We start from the raw sequence: 16,760 nt of genomic DNA on the forward strand, positions 1-16,760 counted from the left end.
ACTCCAACACATTTATCTGTGCTGTAGGGGGCGTGCGCCACTCGTCTCCGACCGAGTGAGAGAGGCACGTTCCTCCCCAACCCGTCAACGAGGCGTCCGTGAAGACCACTACGTAGGACGCCACCCTGCCCAGTGGAACACCCTTGAGAAGGGCGGAGGGTCCTTTCCAATATTCCAGGTCTGGCGACACCGAACGGGGGAGGAGGAGCACCCTGAGCTTGTGTCGCCTGGGGTCCAACCGTTGGCGAGCAAACCACCGCTGGAGTCTGCGCATAAAAAGCAGACCCAGGGGGACCACGGGGTGGCAGCTGCCATCAGCCCCAACAGGCGCATGGTGGACAGTGCGGTCACGTTTCTGCGAACGTGAAAACGGGAGAGCGCCGACAGGATGGCGTCTCGCCGAGGAGGCGAAAGCATCGCAGTCATGGTGGCTGAGTCTAGGCAAAGCCCCAAGTAGACTGTCTGCCGGCTGGGGATCGGGGAGCTCTTCTCCCAGTTGATGGCAAAACCCAGGAAGGAGAGATGGTTTATCACCAACATGGTGTCCCTTCTCGCGGTCTCTTCTGAGTTGCTCAGAATAAGCAGATCGACTAGGTAGAAGAGAATCCTCTTTCCCTGACGTCTGAGCGGTTCCAACGCCGTCTCCACACACTTCGAGAAGGTGCGCGGAGCCAGGGAATAGCCGAACGGCAGACACTGGTACTCGTACGCCATCCCCATAAAGGCAAAGCGGAGAAACTTCCTGTGCGCCTGCCGAACAGGGACGTGGAAGTAAGACAATCTGCTTCTGGAGGCGGTCGGGGGGCAGCGGCTTTTCGTTAAGGAGCCATCCGGCGCCCGGACAGAGAAGCGCTGCCAGGGGAGGCTCCAGACGAGGGATCCCCCTCGCCTGAGCATCGGCCCACCCCTCCACGTTGGTGAAATCCGTGTAGGATCTTACCGGAGCCTTCAGGGTCGAAGGGTCCTCACCGGCAGCAATAAACAAGTGCTGCAAAGGCGGGAACAAGGGGCACTGGGTAACCCGCCGGGAAAAAGATGGGGTGCGAAAGCACTCGCCCTGCATATCGTCAGATACGGGGGCGAGAGGCGGGGCCGGCATGGGAATCCCTTTGATGGCCGCCGCCTCACCCATGATCTCCCGGAAGAGATCGGTCATCCGGCGCGGACCCTCGTGTTGTATGACGGTGGCGGTTATAACCCGAGAGCGGGAAAAACCGGACGCCGAGTCGCCCAAGACGTCGTCCAGGGAGGCGTCGATGATGCCATCGTCGACGTCAGGTCCGAATATGTCGATGGCGTCAGCCATTTCCACCGCAGGGGAAAAGAAGAGATGCCTGGAGAGGATCCCCTCTTCAGGCAGCTCCCGGCAGGCGACACAGGAGACGGGGGCCGCCATAGCAGCCACGGCGTGGTCGGCGCCGAGGCACCAAAAGCACGCCAAGTGCCCGTCACCCGGTGCCAGGGAGGCGGGACAGGAGGCGCATAGGAGTCCTGAAAAGGACCTAGCTCTAGGAGCGCTTTCAGGTGGCCCTGAAAAGGGCCGTTTGTCCGCGGCCTCGCCCGAGCCGCTGCCACCGGCTTGGGAGATCCGTGTTGAAGTTCTCATCTTCTTAATAGTAGTTCTCAATTTCTCGCTGATAAGCACAAGTGCTGAAAGAAAAGGGAGGATGAGCGACGGTATACACCACGTTATATAGACACGATACCGTGGGAAATGTGGGCGGTGCCCACGCTGATAGGTGCATAGTTTGAATTTTCAGCACGCGCAGGCGCGCGCACGGGACAAGCCCATAAGGCGAAGCCTAGACGGCGTAGCCTACATGAAATAGAACCTGGTTCAACTAATTTAATCTAAAGTGAGCTTCGTAGTACCATTTAACTCTGATTGCGAGTTGCGGCTCTGTCGAGCCAGGTTTTCCCAAGAAAGCCTGGGTATGTTCAGCGAGGTTCGTGGTATACCCCCCTGGTGTCGTTTTGTTTACAAACGTATCCGAACGGTAAAGGTAGAAATGTATTTATTAACAACCACGGTAATAATATAGACCACATGTATCTCGATTTCCGGGGAATCGCAACCAAATCACGTCAAGTCAAATCCCGCGATACCCACTCATAATACGGTAACTCTGTAGGGTCAAACAGTTAGACAGTACATCTATCTACATCCCCCTTCTTAAGCTGTAGCTCCTGAACATGGGAAACATAAAACCTTACACTTCTGCACTAACAGCAGTTTTATAATATAAATATAAATATGATCAGCTCCTGAACATGGGAAACATAAAACCTTGTACTTCTGCACTAACAGCAGTTTTATAATAGAAATGTAAATATGATCTGGTTTTAAAATTAACTGAGTGCCCCACAACTAAATGCATCATCAACAGAATAGAACATTATGCAGAAGTCAAATAACAAAGCCTTACTTCTGACATTTTGGATTCAATAAACTACAACAGCTAGCTCAGTTCATATACTTCCTATTTGGCCTAGAGGCTCTGCCGGACCTAGTGCAAAACATAGGATTGGCTCCTTGAACTGGGTTTTTGGCCTGCGGTCCGACACATTGCTCGGATCCCAGTCCACGCCTTGCTGGGATACACTTAGGGCTGTAACGATACACAAACTCACGATTCGGTTTGTATCACGATTTTTGACCCACGGTTCGATACATCCCACGATTTTTTTTAATTTAAAAGTTCATTTATTTTATTCAAACAACACTCATATACCAATTAACTTAACGTAACATTTAGTATCAAATAATTTGGAACACTGAACAGATTTGAACAGGGAGAACAGAAAGAATACTATTAAAGTATAGCTTAATTAATAAAGAAATAACCAAAGATTGCAGTTGGAGGATGCTTTTTACTGGTAGGCAAAAACCCTGAACTGTTTGGTTGGTTTAGTCAAATATCCTTATTAGCGCTTCTTATTAGGCTATGAAGCTTAAATAATGACATAATCAGGCCGTATAGAATGCAACATGTTTAATAGCCTAACTTTCAATAGATGGGGAAAAACATGAACGTCTAACATGAACGTCGCAATAACGGGGCATAGTGTTATGAGTAGCATATGTGTGTGCGCGAGAATGGCAGTGTGCGTATGCGTGTGTGAGTGACGTCAGCGAGTGAGTGGACGAGCGAGGAGAGCGAGTGGTAGCGCGTGTGTCTAGTGAAGAAGCGAACGAGTCCGGTAGAATAAAGTACCCATCCTGTCAATAATCGGTGGCCGCTTCATTCCGATCTATAAGCAGACAAACTGCCAGTCAAATCACACAAAAAAATAGAGACAGGATCACACAGGCAATTTTTTTCGCGCTTGGCCCACTCTGGATAAATGTCGTTCATATCGCATATCTGAGGACTTCGACGGCTGTGGAGAAATGCAATCCTCCGTAGCAACGGAGAGCTGTCATCACAGAGAGCGCATCTTGTCGCATACTTACGGCATCGATAGGAGGGGGCGCTGTCAGCAGACTATTTTTTAGACAAATTATTAGCAATTTCAATCGGACAATTTGACCGGAGAGTTAGAAAGGGCTTATCGCGCTTCTGCCTTCTCACACTGCGAGACAGGTTTGTGGCTTTGAGTGTCGTGATTTCGGTTTCGATACGCGTAAACGCGTAAACGACGCGAGTGATGCGAGCGACGCGCTTCCTTTCATAGTCTACACAGCATACGCGAACGACGCGGGCAAAGCATTACATGCAATACACCACTCACGCCACGGGCGGCAGCAGAATCACCAGTGTTTTCGCGGCTTATATTGCGGGTGACATTCCGAGTGCCATTCCGATCAAAATGTCTACGGAAGAATTTTATTGCTCCTTTTACATCGGCAACGACAACGCAGGATGCGCAGAGATAGGCGGTGGTATGGGCGCCCTTTGAATACCACACGAGATCCGGATGGGGAATTTGTTTCTCTGGTGCTTCCAATGCGAAGCATGGACGAGGAGAGGCATTTCCAATATTTTCGTATGTCGGCGCCAAAGTTCGATGATCTCCTTTCGCGAGTCATCCGTAATCTTCCCGACTCTCACCAAATCCACCGGAACCCGATCGGGGCTTCCCAAAGGCTTGCCGTTACCTTGAGGTACCTGGCAACCGGCATCGGCCAGCAAGCTCTTTCGGCCAGCTACAAGATGGGCACCAGCACTGTGTCGGGCATCGTGGAGGAGATGTGTTCTGCCATCTGGGACACCCTTCAGGGGGAGTTCATGGCCTTTCCTTCCCGCGGTCAGTGGCAGGACATAGCGGAGGACTTTTGGAGGCAGTGGCAGTTTCCCCTGTGTGTCGGGGCGATTGACGGGAAGCATGTCAGACTCAGAGCTCCAGCACGATCGGGAAGTGACTTCTATAATTACAAAGTTTTTTTTTCAATTGCCCTCATGGCTGCTGCTGATGCCAACTATAGATATATTTATGTTGATGTTGGCGCATACGGGCGTGAGAGCGATGGAGGTGTCTTGGGTCGCAGTGCCTTCGGATCCAGACTGGCAGAGGGCAACCTCAATCTACCCGCCCCTGCTGTCCTACCAGGCACCACAACGCCCAGTCCTTATTTTTTTCTGGGGGATGAGGCCTTTCCCCTACAGGTGAACCTGATGCGTCCCTATCCAGGTGAGAATAAAAATATTGAATAGCTATTTATTGTTTTTATTACATCAATTAATTATACATGATTTAATTAATTATACATGAATTAGTTTAACGAAAAAAAAGGCATAGCCTACCCAGGCAGGCACACAGTGCGCGCAATGGCACACTTGACCATTACTATTCAAAAGCCGTGTTAAGTTGGAGTCAGCCAAGTCATCTGTTCTCTCATCTGTTCTGTGTTCCTGCATGACACTTATTTGTCTTCTCATTAGATACTAACCTGCAGGATAGGAAGCGCATCTACAACTACCGACAGGCCAGGGCGAGACGCGTAGTGGAGAATGCCTTTGGCATATTGGCTGCTCGCTTCCGAATCTTTGGCCGTCCAATTGACTGCCAACCTGAAAAGGCGGTGAAAATTGTGAAGGCGTGCGTGGCTCTCCACAACTTCCTGGCATCCACCGAACGAGCCAGATACATGCCCGCCTCCTTTGTGGTTACGACCGCTGACACCGGAGAGGTCCAGCCTGGAGAGAGGAGGCAGCATGTTGAGGGGGACCGGAATATGGTCGACGGACCACGGTGTTCGGTCGGCAGAGCCAGACCATCTCAAAGAGCGGCCCTTGTCAGGGAGCAGCTGGCAGATTATTTTCTGTCAGATGCTGGCGTGTTTCCCCACCAGTACAATGTGCTACGTTTGGGTATGCGCACTGACCAATAAACGTATTTTTCCCTTGGAAGCATGACTTTTAATTTATTAGTTATCACATTACACAAGTTAACTAATTTGGTTTACGTCAAACTCATTAATTCATATCCATATGAAATGTTTATACAACGAGCTACTGCCTTGACAGATGAAGGAATTATTTAAGTGTACGCCTATAGCCAAAGCTTGCCGCATAATGTCCACAGAAATTATATGGTCGGAAACATTATTAGAGAAAAGGGGTTTATTTATCAAACACAGAAACTTGACCCACCATGCATGCACACATTTTTCATTCACTCACGCTTTCAAATTTCATTCACTCAAAGAGGCTATATACTGAACTTATGTTTCAAACAGAACATGAACACACAGAACATGAACACACAGAACGTGAACACAAAACATTACGTAATTAATTAAAATAGGCTAAAACAAATAAGGCAAGTAATAGAAAGAATATCGGGTGAGAAGAAAATGATTAAATTGGCTCATAATCCCGCATCAACTGTTTGATGTCGCGCATCAAAAAAGCACTTTGCCCCTGTGGAAGCGTTCGCATGAATTGGCACAGGTAATTGGTAAAGGAGAAGTGAATGTCATTCATATCTCTTTCCCTCATCCTCTCTCTCTCATTCTCTCTCTCCCTCTCTTCCACCCTTTCTCTCTCCCTTTCTCTCGCCTTCTCCATTTCCTTCTCTCTATCCTGTCGAATTTCCTGCAGCCTATCGAGGAGGGCAGTCTCGCATGGATCCGTATTCGGCCTGACGCTTTTCCTCTTTCTTTTACCCCCACGGGAGGCTGATGATGTCAGGGTAGGGGGATGAGATGATGGGGTAACTGACTGAGGAACGGTCGAAGCCACTGCAGTCAGGGTGGTGGGAGGGTGGGGTTGAAGAAGAGAAGAGGTAGAGGCAGAAGTCATCAGAGTGGTGGTAAGGTAAGATAGTGAGGAAGAGGTAGCAGAAGCCACTCGTGTCGCGGTGGGAGGGTGGGGTGGAAGAAGGGAAGAGGTAGAGGTAGAAGGGTGAGATGTGGAAGAGGTAGTGGTTAGAGGGTCAGATAGAAGTGAAATTTGGGATAGGGATGAGGCAGGGTTGGGGGTTGATGGAGGTGCCTGATCTGCCTGCAAATTAGGCCTTTCCTCCTCCTCCTCCTCATCGTCTTCCTCACCTGCCTACAGAAAGACACCTGTTTTCAAACATCCTGACCAAGTAAATAGCCGGATGAACTCGCTCAACCAGCTAAGTTGGGTCAGGATTTTAGGATAGCCGAAAGTTATTTGCCCAGCACCACTTCTGCACGCAATCTTCCATTTTTTATGCGCTCTGGCGTATTTGTCCCGGACAGCTTTCCAGTCTGTTTTAACTTTTGCAACCGATTTTTTCATTGCACTTGCAACCTCCCTCCACGCATTCTCCAAAGCATTCTTTTTGGAATGTAACATGGATGAAGTGTCATATAAATGCTCATATAATCTAATTTGCTCGCACAATTTTTCCTCTTCGCCCGCCATTTCATTCAAATTTTCTTCCGTTAATATAACCTATAGTTGAAATTAACATACAATATTTGCAGTATCGCCCCCACCGGCAACGCATGGTATTGCATGGATCGGCGCGTCGCGTATCAAAAATTTGGAGGACGTGTTTTGCTACGCATCGACGCATAATGGCGGCCGAAGCGTCGCGTAGCCTTTTGGACGCGTATGCGTAGCGATGCGTCGACTATGTAAGGGCCCTAAGTGTGTAACCTGTTGTGTTCAATTCATGCACTGCAATCACCTCAAACTCTGGCCGTTCTGCCTTCTGGGGGCTGACGTTGTACCTCGGTGCACGTGAAAGGGTGTCAGCTAAGTAGAGGTGCTTTCCTTTTTTGTAGGTGAGAGTCAGGTCGAATCATTGCAACTGTAACATCATGCGTTGCAGACGAGCTGGGATGGTGTGAAATCGCTTGTTGTGAATGGTGACCAAGGGCTGGTGGTCAGTCTCAATCACAACCGGCTTGCCTTAGATGTAGTCATAGAACTCGTGGCAGGCGAAGACCACTGCCAGAAGTTATTTTTCGATTTGAGCATATCTCGTCTCCGTCTGGGTCAGTGTGCGAGACGCGTATGCCACGGGATTCTCCTCTTGGAGGCAAGCGGCCCCTAAACCATATTGTGATGCATCGCAGGTGAGTGTCACCGGTTGCCTCACATCGTAGTAATGGAGTACAGGTGGGCTGCTGATGCAGGTCTGGAGCCTGTCAAAAGCATTCTGTTGATGCTCCGTCCAATTCCACACCACTTCCTTGTGGAGCAGCTGACGTAGTGGTGTGGTTAGTTCACTTAGGTTTGGAATGAACTTGCCCAAGTAGTTTACCATCCCTAAGAAACGCTGAAGAGCTGGCTTGTCCTCTGGGGGTGGTATTTCACTGATTGCTGTTATTTTTTTAGGGTCTGCTTTCAGTCTGTTTCACCTGCCTGGCACGATCCAGAACCTTTTTCAGGTTTCTTTCATGCTCATCAGGGTCTTTGCCACCGATGATGATGTCGTCCACGATTATAGCACATGGATTTCCTGCGAAGATTTGTTCCATGGCTCTTTGAAACACTTCTGAGGCTGTGCAAATTCCGAACGGCATCTTTAAGAACCTGAATCGTCCATACGGAGTGAATGTCGTGCGGAGGGATGAGGCATCATCCAGTCTGACTTGCCAGAAGGAGCTTTTAACATCAAGGACGGAGAAGATAGTGGCACCTGACATCTGAGCGGCAACTTCCTCCACCGTGCGCATGGGATGGTGAGGGCGAATGAGGGCCTTGTTTAGGTTTCTGGGGTCTATGCAGATGCGCACGTCACCCGTCTCTTTCTTGTGTGTGGCCACTAAATTTGAAACCCATTCCATGGGCTCATCTACAGGTTCAATTACAAGGGTTTGCATTCTTCTGAGCTCTTGTTCCACTTTTCTTTGCATTGCAGCTGGGATACGACGTGGAGGACTGACAACCGGTGTTATCCCTGGATCTACCTTCATCGAGTGTGTTACAGGTAGGTCACCGATCTCATCTTCGAACAGGTCTGCATATGCCTTAAACATCTTCTGCGACAGGGTGTGATCCTTTACACAGTCCAGGTTGAACACCTCCCTGCTGAAGGCGACAAGCTTCATATGAAGGCTGTCCTGTAGGCCAAGAATGGAGTGAACACTTCCTTTCACGACTTGAAACTGTAGGTTATACAGCTGTTCATCTAGCTTGCATGGTAATGTCACTGTGCCAATTGGTGTGATCATAGATCCGCCAAATGCTACAAGAATGACCTGCTTAATTGGCATTTGCAGTTCTTCATTGTGCCTGACAAGTTTGTATGTGTTAAAGGACATAACGTTACATTTCGCCCCTGTGTCCACTTTTAGGTTTAATTGTTTGTCATTAACTGTCACAAAACAATGTCCTTCCTTGTCAATCTTCTGCTCATCATCATGCAGGGACAAGCCTTCGATGGTGAATGTGTCTTCACTTTCACTGCTGGAGTTTGTTTCGGCATATAGCTGGTTTATCTGTCTGTTTGGTCTGCTTGACTTTGTAGACCTGCATTGACTTTTAAAGTGGTTCTGCTTACCACAGTTGTGGCACTGTTGGCCGAAAGCCGGACATTGGTCACGTTTCGCTGGATGGGTTCCCCCACAATTCCTGCAGCAGGAGTTTGATGGAATTTCCCTCATAGTGCGCTTCATTTTGCTGTAGATGTTTCTATGTTTTATTTGTACAGCATCCACACTGGCGGTTGCAGCAGTTTTAGGCGTGGAGAGGGCTTTGCTATGTTTTTCAGTGAGCTCGCTAATTTGGCGTAGTGCTCTAGAGTCTAGAGCACTACGCATTTGCCAAATTAGCGAAATAGAGACTGAACTAACACTGTCTAGAGTCTAGACAGTGTTAGTTCAGTCTCTTTTAATAATAATAATAATAATTCATTTTATTTGTTGAGCACTCTTCATTCTAGCAGAATCTCAGAGTGCTAGTATACAATTTTTAAAAAGTAGGAAATGCCTTTATGAATAAAAAGGTTTTTAGGCCAGTCTTAAAACAGGCTAGTGTTTGTGTTGCCCTTAAGTGGTCCGGGAGGCTGTTCCACAGTCGAGGGGCTGCAGCGGCGAAGGCCCGGTCGCCCATGGTGCGTAGCCTGGTGTTTGGGATCTGCAGGGACAGAATGTTATTGGATCTGAGGGGGCGGGTTGATTTTTGGGGAGTGATGAGTTCTTGCAGGTAAGGGGGGGCATGACCGTTTATGCATTGGTAGGTGAGTAGGAGGACTTTGTAGTTGACGCGGGATGAGACAGGGAGCCAGTGCAGTGAGTGTAAAATGGGGGTTATATGGTTGTATTTCCTGACTCTCATCAGGATCCTTGCAGCGCTGTTCTGGATGTACTGCAGCTTTTGCTTTTAGCAGCGTTCGTCTGACACCGTCGCTACTTATTCCACAGACCAGTTTGTCTCTTATCAGTTCGTTTTTGTTGGGCAAAATAACCTGCTGAGCACATCACATGTACATTATAAATATAGCTAACTCCTACCCTAGCTTAATGAGCACATCACATGGCAGTCACCTTATAATATAGTCAACTTTTAACACATAACACATACATGAGAATATAGTCAGGTCAGGGCCGGAGCCAGGGCCCCATTTCTCCTCCCGGCAGATGGTAGACACTCAGACAATGCACCAGTCATCCTCAAGAACGGGAGGACCACAACAGGAGATGCTCTGAAGCTCTCCCCCGTGAGGAGGAACACAAGAAGATATACATGCATACACTAGTGCCTGGGAGCCAAGGTCAAGTAAAAACACACAGAACCACACACATCTCAAACGCACACACCTCATCACGAGGAGATACAGCATAAGACTGTATCACTCTGAGACTCTTCACCTTCTTCTGAAGCAGACCTTCCACGGAGGCGAAGCTCCGGACGAACCATCAGCGCTGATTAGGGACTTAGACATATTCGATTTCTCACGCTTATGACTCTGTATAACCGTTGCCACTTTACTTAATAAATCCAAGGTCCTCGTGCCGACAGACTTTATTACCTCTCCGTCTCATTTTATCTGGTCCAGTAACTAGACAGACCGTTTTTCCCTTCAATTTGGTGACCCACGACGTGATTTTTCTAAATTGGACCGCAACTGGGAAACGAGAGACGGAGAGCGGCACGACCTCGGGACCCCGGAGCACCGGACCGATTCCTGCAGTCTCACCTCGCGCGCGCCCAACAAAAGGTAGGCAGAACCTGTTGATAAAATCCAAACTCTGCATAGTTATATAGGAACCACATTAGGAGGTGAGACTGTGAGAACGGTTCGCTACGGGATATCTCGTGGGGACGAATAGAACTGCACCCCAGCATTTCCCCATAAAACCCGATTGACCCTGAACGCGTGACACATCGAATATCGGCTCGTTGCATGGTGAAAGAATACCCTCGAGACCATAGGGCCTATAAGAATCGGTCATAGTGATACAAGACTACCGATGGCCAAAGTAATAAATGCCTGGGCCACAGAGTGGACTCAGAAGGATGCCTGGACCGAGGGTGGAACCAGAGGGAATAATAAATACCTGGGCCATAGAGTGGACCCAGAGGGATGCCTGGCCCGAGGGGGGAACCAGAGGGAATAATAAATGCCTGGGCCACAGAGTGGACTCAGAAGGATGCCTGGACCGAGGATGGAACCAGAGGGAATAATAAATACCTGGGCCATAGAGTGGACCCAGAGGGATGCCTGGCCCGAGGGGGGAACCAGAGGGAATAATAAATACCTGGGCCATAGAGTGGACCCAGAGGGATGCCTGGACCGAGGGGGGAACCAGAGGAAAAAACTAGGCTCGTTGCATGGTGGAAAAATACCCTCGAGACCCTAGGGCCTATAAGAATCGGTCATAGTGATACAAGACTACCGATGGCCGAGTATTGGATGTGTATTAAATAATTCTATGTGGTGAGAAGGTTGGAGTCCTTTATCAGGGTTAAAGTCCCTTTGCAAAAAGAAACAGTGTGTGTATGCGCGAGTGAAAAAGAAACAGTGTGTGTATGCGCGAGTGAAAGAGAGACAGCGTGTGTATGCGCGAGTGAAAGAGAGACAGCGTGTGTATGCGCGAGTGAACGAGAGACAGTGTGTGTGTGAGAGAAAGAAAGAGAGCGAGCGTATTTTTGGGCCGGCTGAAATATGGAAATAAATCAATCAGTGATAACCCGGCTATGTGTGCAACGCTTGCTTGCTTTGCTATGCTTAACGCTATTTTGCCGTGTCTGATGATTCTGGGTGCGGGACACAGAATGAGAAGTCTGTCGATATGTTTCTGTGTGCGTCTGCGAGAAAGAGGGAATCTGTGAGTGACTCAGTGGGTGTGTATGCGTGATCCGCTCTATCTTTGCCCGCTAAAACGGGTAAATGTAAGAATAGATAGATTGATAATAATGAATAATGTCTCTCTGACGTATTACGTTGCCCTATGGCGTAACCTGCGGAAATAGATAAATTGACAATGATAAATAACCTTTTTTACTGTGTCGCTTCAATTTACTGTTTGAACCGTTAAAACTAGACCTAGATAAGTTGACAAGGATAAATGATATCTCTTTTTTCTCTGTGTTTCTTTGAATTACTGCCGGACCTGTCGCATTGATAAACTACGATACTAAATAACATCTCTTTGCCGCGTTGGTTGACGGTTTAGTCTGTTGAAGCAGATTAATCAATAAAGATAGATAACGATTATTGGCTATGAAGAATATCTGGATGTATTGAATAACGTCTTTAGGCCCTGTTGTTGTTTTTTGCTTCCCTCCCCCCTGTTTTTTCCTCCTTTTTTCTCGTTCTCCTCCTCCAAGAGTGACAAAAGTTACCCCCTAGTCTCTCATCCGCTCTCGTGTGTTAGACAAGCCACACAGAGTTATAGCATCACGGCCGCCATTTTTTGAGTTCTCTCACTCAGTCCCAAGCCACACCTCCCCCTCCGCCAAAGTTGGACCACTCCAACCTTACCCTTCCCCAACTAGACTGCCCCCTGCTGGACCACTCCAACCTTACCCTTCCCCAACTACAGCGCCCCCTGCTGGACCACTCCAACCTTACCCTTCCCCAACTACAGCGCCCCCTGCTGGACCACTCCAACCTTACCCTTCCCCAACTACAGCGCCCCCTGCTGGACCACTCCAACCTTACCCTTCCCCAACTAGACTGCCCCCTGCTGGACCACTCCAACCTTACCCTTCCCCAACTAGACTGCCCCCTGCTGGACCACTCCAACCTTACCCTTCCCCAACTAGACTGCCCCCTGCCGGACCACTCCAACCGTACCCTTCCCCAACTAGACTGCCCCCTACTGGACAACTCCAACCTTACCCTTCCCCAACTAGACTGCCCCCTGCTGGACAACAACAACCCTGCCCTTCCCCAACTACACCGCCCCCCAATGGACAGCATCAATACCAATCCAACCCCGACTCTCGATCACCCCCTGCTAGAAGAATTATCCCGGTTACTAATAAATATAAAGAGACAAACCTCCCCGCACCCGGCCTTCAGTGCACGGGCGTCCACAACCCCGACCACCCCCATTTGTCGACCTACACCATTAAGGCAGTACAGAGAGACACACTAACACACAGTACAGAGAAAGGAAATAGAGAGTGTGTTCAACTGAAAGCGTGTGATGGCCATACGCCATAAAATACCACATATCCAAGGAATACAGGTAGAGCTCTGTTGAGTTTTCAGGCTTTGATAAATTTGTAGTTCCCCGTCTGCCATGTTTGAAGTTCTTTGTAGTCTCTGTCCATAGGTTTCACCTGAACAACCCCTCTGCTGGCCGAGAAAAGGAACTACCACTGGTTTCTCTCACACCCAGCCCCCAGAGCACGCTCGCTTTCAAGGCGTTATGGCCGCAGGGAGACACGCAGAGAGAGAGAGAAGCCACATTCCACCCTTATCTGTTGTCTTGCCCCAAACAGCACCCCGTACTGAGGAGGGAGAGAGAGCGTGTTCTCCTGAAGGAGGGAGAGAGTCACAGGGAGACACGCAGTGGATATTCACATTATGGCTAATTTGTTGTTCTTTAAGTTTAGTTTTTATTTTGTTTTTTGTCTTCCTAGGACAAAAGTAATGATAATCTAATGCAATTGGACTAAAGAAGGTGTTGCTATTAACTAAGTGATTATTATTATTTTCACACAGGAAAGAATAATTGAATAAATATGGATATGATAAAGATGAGGATAATAATTAAAAATATATGCATAAAGTAAAAACGTAATCTTGATAAACTGTACAAGTAGGACTACACCAATTAAAATATAGGGTAAATCTCTTTGGTCAAGGATGACGGGGATTAGCGCTACATCTGCTGGGAAGGGATCCCACATGCTATGTTGTCAATTTGGATTCGGAATTAGTGGGTTTACCTTTCAAATGCCACTACTGCTGCTGCAACACTTTAATCATTTTAACTCTGATAAATGACTTTTTGTTTTATAGTTTCCCTGAGGTGTATCTTTTACGCACACACACGCTGCATAGGGCAGAAGCGGCTGAAGACTGTCTCCATCCCTCCACCTTGCGATCTATACCACCATATAGGTGGGGATTGATCGTATCCCAGGCACGGCATCCTGCAATAAGCCAGTATGGAAGGCTGGTTAGCCAACGACGGGTAAGATCCCACCTTGACACCCGGGACGACCTAAGGCAGGCACAGTCACGATTACTTGGCAAAGTCGCTGTGGGCACTGGCTTACTTGATCATGAAGTCACAAGCTGCAACAATCATAGGAAGTGCCGGGTGGGGTGTAGGGTGGAGGAGGAACAGGCGTCAGATATGTCAGCTCTTGCAGCAGAGGTGGTCTTGGAACGGGGCATGTCGCGTTTTATTTTATTTTATTTTACCTTTGTGGTATAGAAGGCCACTAACGCATGTACGTTTTTTCGGTTTAGTGCATGACTTTGGAACAGCGTGGTTTCAGGCGGCTGATGGTAAACCCACCCATATTGGGCTTTGGATTTGGACATACTGGTTTCGATTTCCCTTCCCAAAAGATTGGCTTTAATTTGCTGATGGTTAAGGTTAGACGTTTCGACGTTGGTTGCACCAACGGCGTTCTTAGATTTGCTTATCATTTAATGCGCATGGTGTTGACCATTGCGCAAGGGGTGAGGTATTGAGGAGAATTAAAAAAATAAAATAAATAATAATAATAATAATTAGAAAACAAGGTTTTTCTTCACCATACTTGCAAACAATGATTGACATCCAGCTAAATGAGTGTGAAATACAGTGTTCAACAGATGGGTAGAAGCAGTCCCATCAAAAGACCAAAGTGCGACTACAGTAATCAAGTTTCTGACTGGAGAAGTCAAGACACGGTTTGGAATTCCGTCAGAAATAAGCTCAGACAAAACGTTTATTCAGAGAACACTCAAACATGTGATTCAACATTTGCATGTCAAATAAAGACTAGATTACGCCCCAATCCTCAACCACAAGGTATGGTGGAGAGAGGAATGGGACGCTTAAGACAAAGATTAACAAAATTAAATTAGAGTACTAAATTAAAGGACTAATGCACTACGACTGACACTAATGAGTTATCGCATGAAAACTAACAGAACGACGCATCTAACCCCGCATGAAATGCTTAAGGGTCGACCCATGCCTTCACTTAACATTCAAGGGTCCCAAAAGGGACTTCCATTAGAGTAATTAGAAATAGAATTAAGGAAAATATGTTTGAACATCTAACTGTTGTACATAAGTTTGTAATTCCAGCAAGAGAAACACAAAGTTCCAGGGCCAGAGGAGGAGCCAGATGCAGACACGCCCGGAGCCGACCAACTACCCAAGGATGATGCAATCAAATTTCAGCTGGGTTACAGTCCCTCAGATTAGAGTTGGCAGAGAGCTCCGGCATTAATGACCCCTTCACAGGATGGATGGAGAGCCCAATGAGCGATGGGCGCTCCAGGTGCAGCAGGTGCCATCCAAGCTTACCTGGGGATCGAGTATACACCGGAGAGTTTGGACGAGGGACCACCAGAGGGGCCCGACCTGATCTGGCTGGAGAACATAGAATAGACCCCCTGCACCATTGTCCAAGAGCCCCCACGCCATGCAGCGCACCAATACATGAAGATCCCCTGATAATTTTTGTGGTGTTGACTTTCAATGCATGCTGAAAGTGTAGGACTTTGCGTCACATATATTTAGAGTTATTTGTTGTGATTTTGATTCTTATTTTGTTTATGGTTACACCTATTTGTATGCCCTCTTGGATTTACTTATTGATTTACTATTTGATTTATTATTGCTTTACTATTTCATTATTCATTTACCAATCATTAATTGTTGACAGTGGTCTGTATTTCCTGTGCAAACTTTGACTGTGAGTATGGCCTCCCTCACCCTGCACCCTTTGACTTTGAGTACGAGCTCCCCTACACACTCCCAACCTACGCCTCCGAAGAGACACTCCCAACCCCCGCCATCTACTGTGTCCCCGCCGAGCCGGACATCTACCCGTGAGTGCTAGTGGCCTCTCCAGGTGCACGGCCCCGGCGTCCTGTTTCCATCACCGTCGGCTGACACCCCACCGCAACACCCCTTCCCTCTTCCCCCCCGCCTGTGACGTGCTAGTAACCTCTCCAGGTGGGCTGCCCCATTCCCGTCCCCGCCAACGGCATCACCCCCCTCCCACCTGAAGCACCCACGACGCCCGGACCAGGGATCTGCGTTCCGGTACCAGGGGCTGCGGCCCGCTCCCTTAAGGCTTGAGGGCACCCCTGGCTGTATTCGCTTCTGTACGCTTCACTGTTTTTAGCCGCTCCCATATCTATGCCCGCGTCTACGCAACCGACGCCGGGAACGTAAATGTTGTTGTTTATATCGCTGTCCCACTAGATGGAGCTCGGGGACACACACGGGCGAGATTCCAGGGGCCTTGATTGCCCGTTTATCAGATGAGGTCCTGAGCGCAGTTGAATAAAAGGGTCTAATGCTCAGGTGGCGCCTTGCGACCACCTGCCCATGATGACGCTCAGGACTATTCCATGGTTTCAGTTGTTCCCGTGCCCCGAGCCTACCCTGGATGCCCCATGCGTGTGATTGCTTGTTGTAACACGACCAGTCAACTCCTCCTCACATCCTTAGTGTGTGGTCCTCTAGGGATGGGTTGAGGGGGATTGCCATTCGTTATCTACCTCATATCTTCGCTATTATTTAGGGACACGTTTCGTGGTTACATTTCTTTCCTGTGATCGTTAGTGTAGTATTTGTGTGATTGTTGCATTTTTATATTGTTATTGTTTACTGTTCGTTTTATTGTTGCATTTTGTTGTTATGTTTGGAGTTTGTTTTATTGTTGCATTTTGTTGTTATTGTTATGGTTTGGTGTTGGTTTTGT

This window comes from Gadus morhua, chromosome 19 (assembly GCF_902167405.1).
Source record: "Gadus morhua chromosome 19, gadMor3.0, whole genome shotgun sequence".
In the NCBI taxonomy this organism is placed as follows: domain Eukaryota; kingdom Metazoa; phylum Chordata; class Actinopteri; order Gadiformes; family Gadidae; genus Gadus; species Gadus morhua.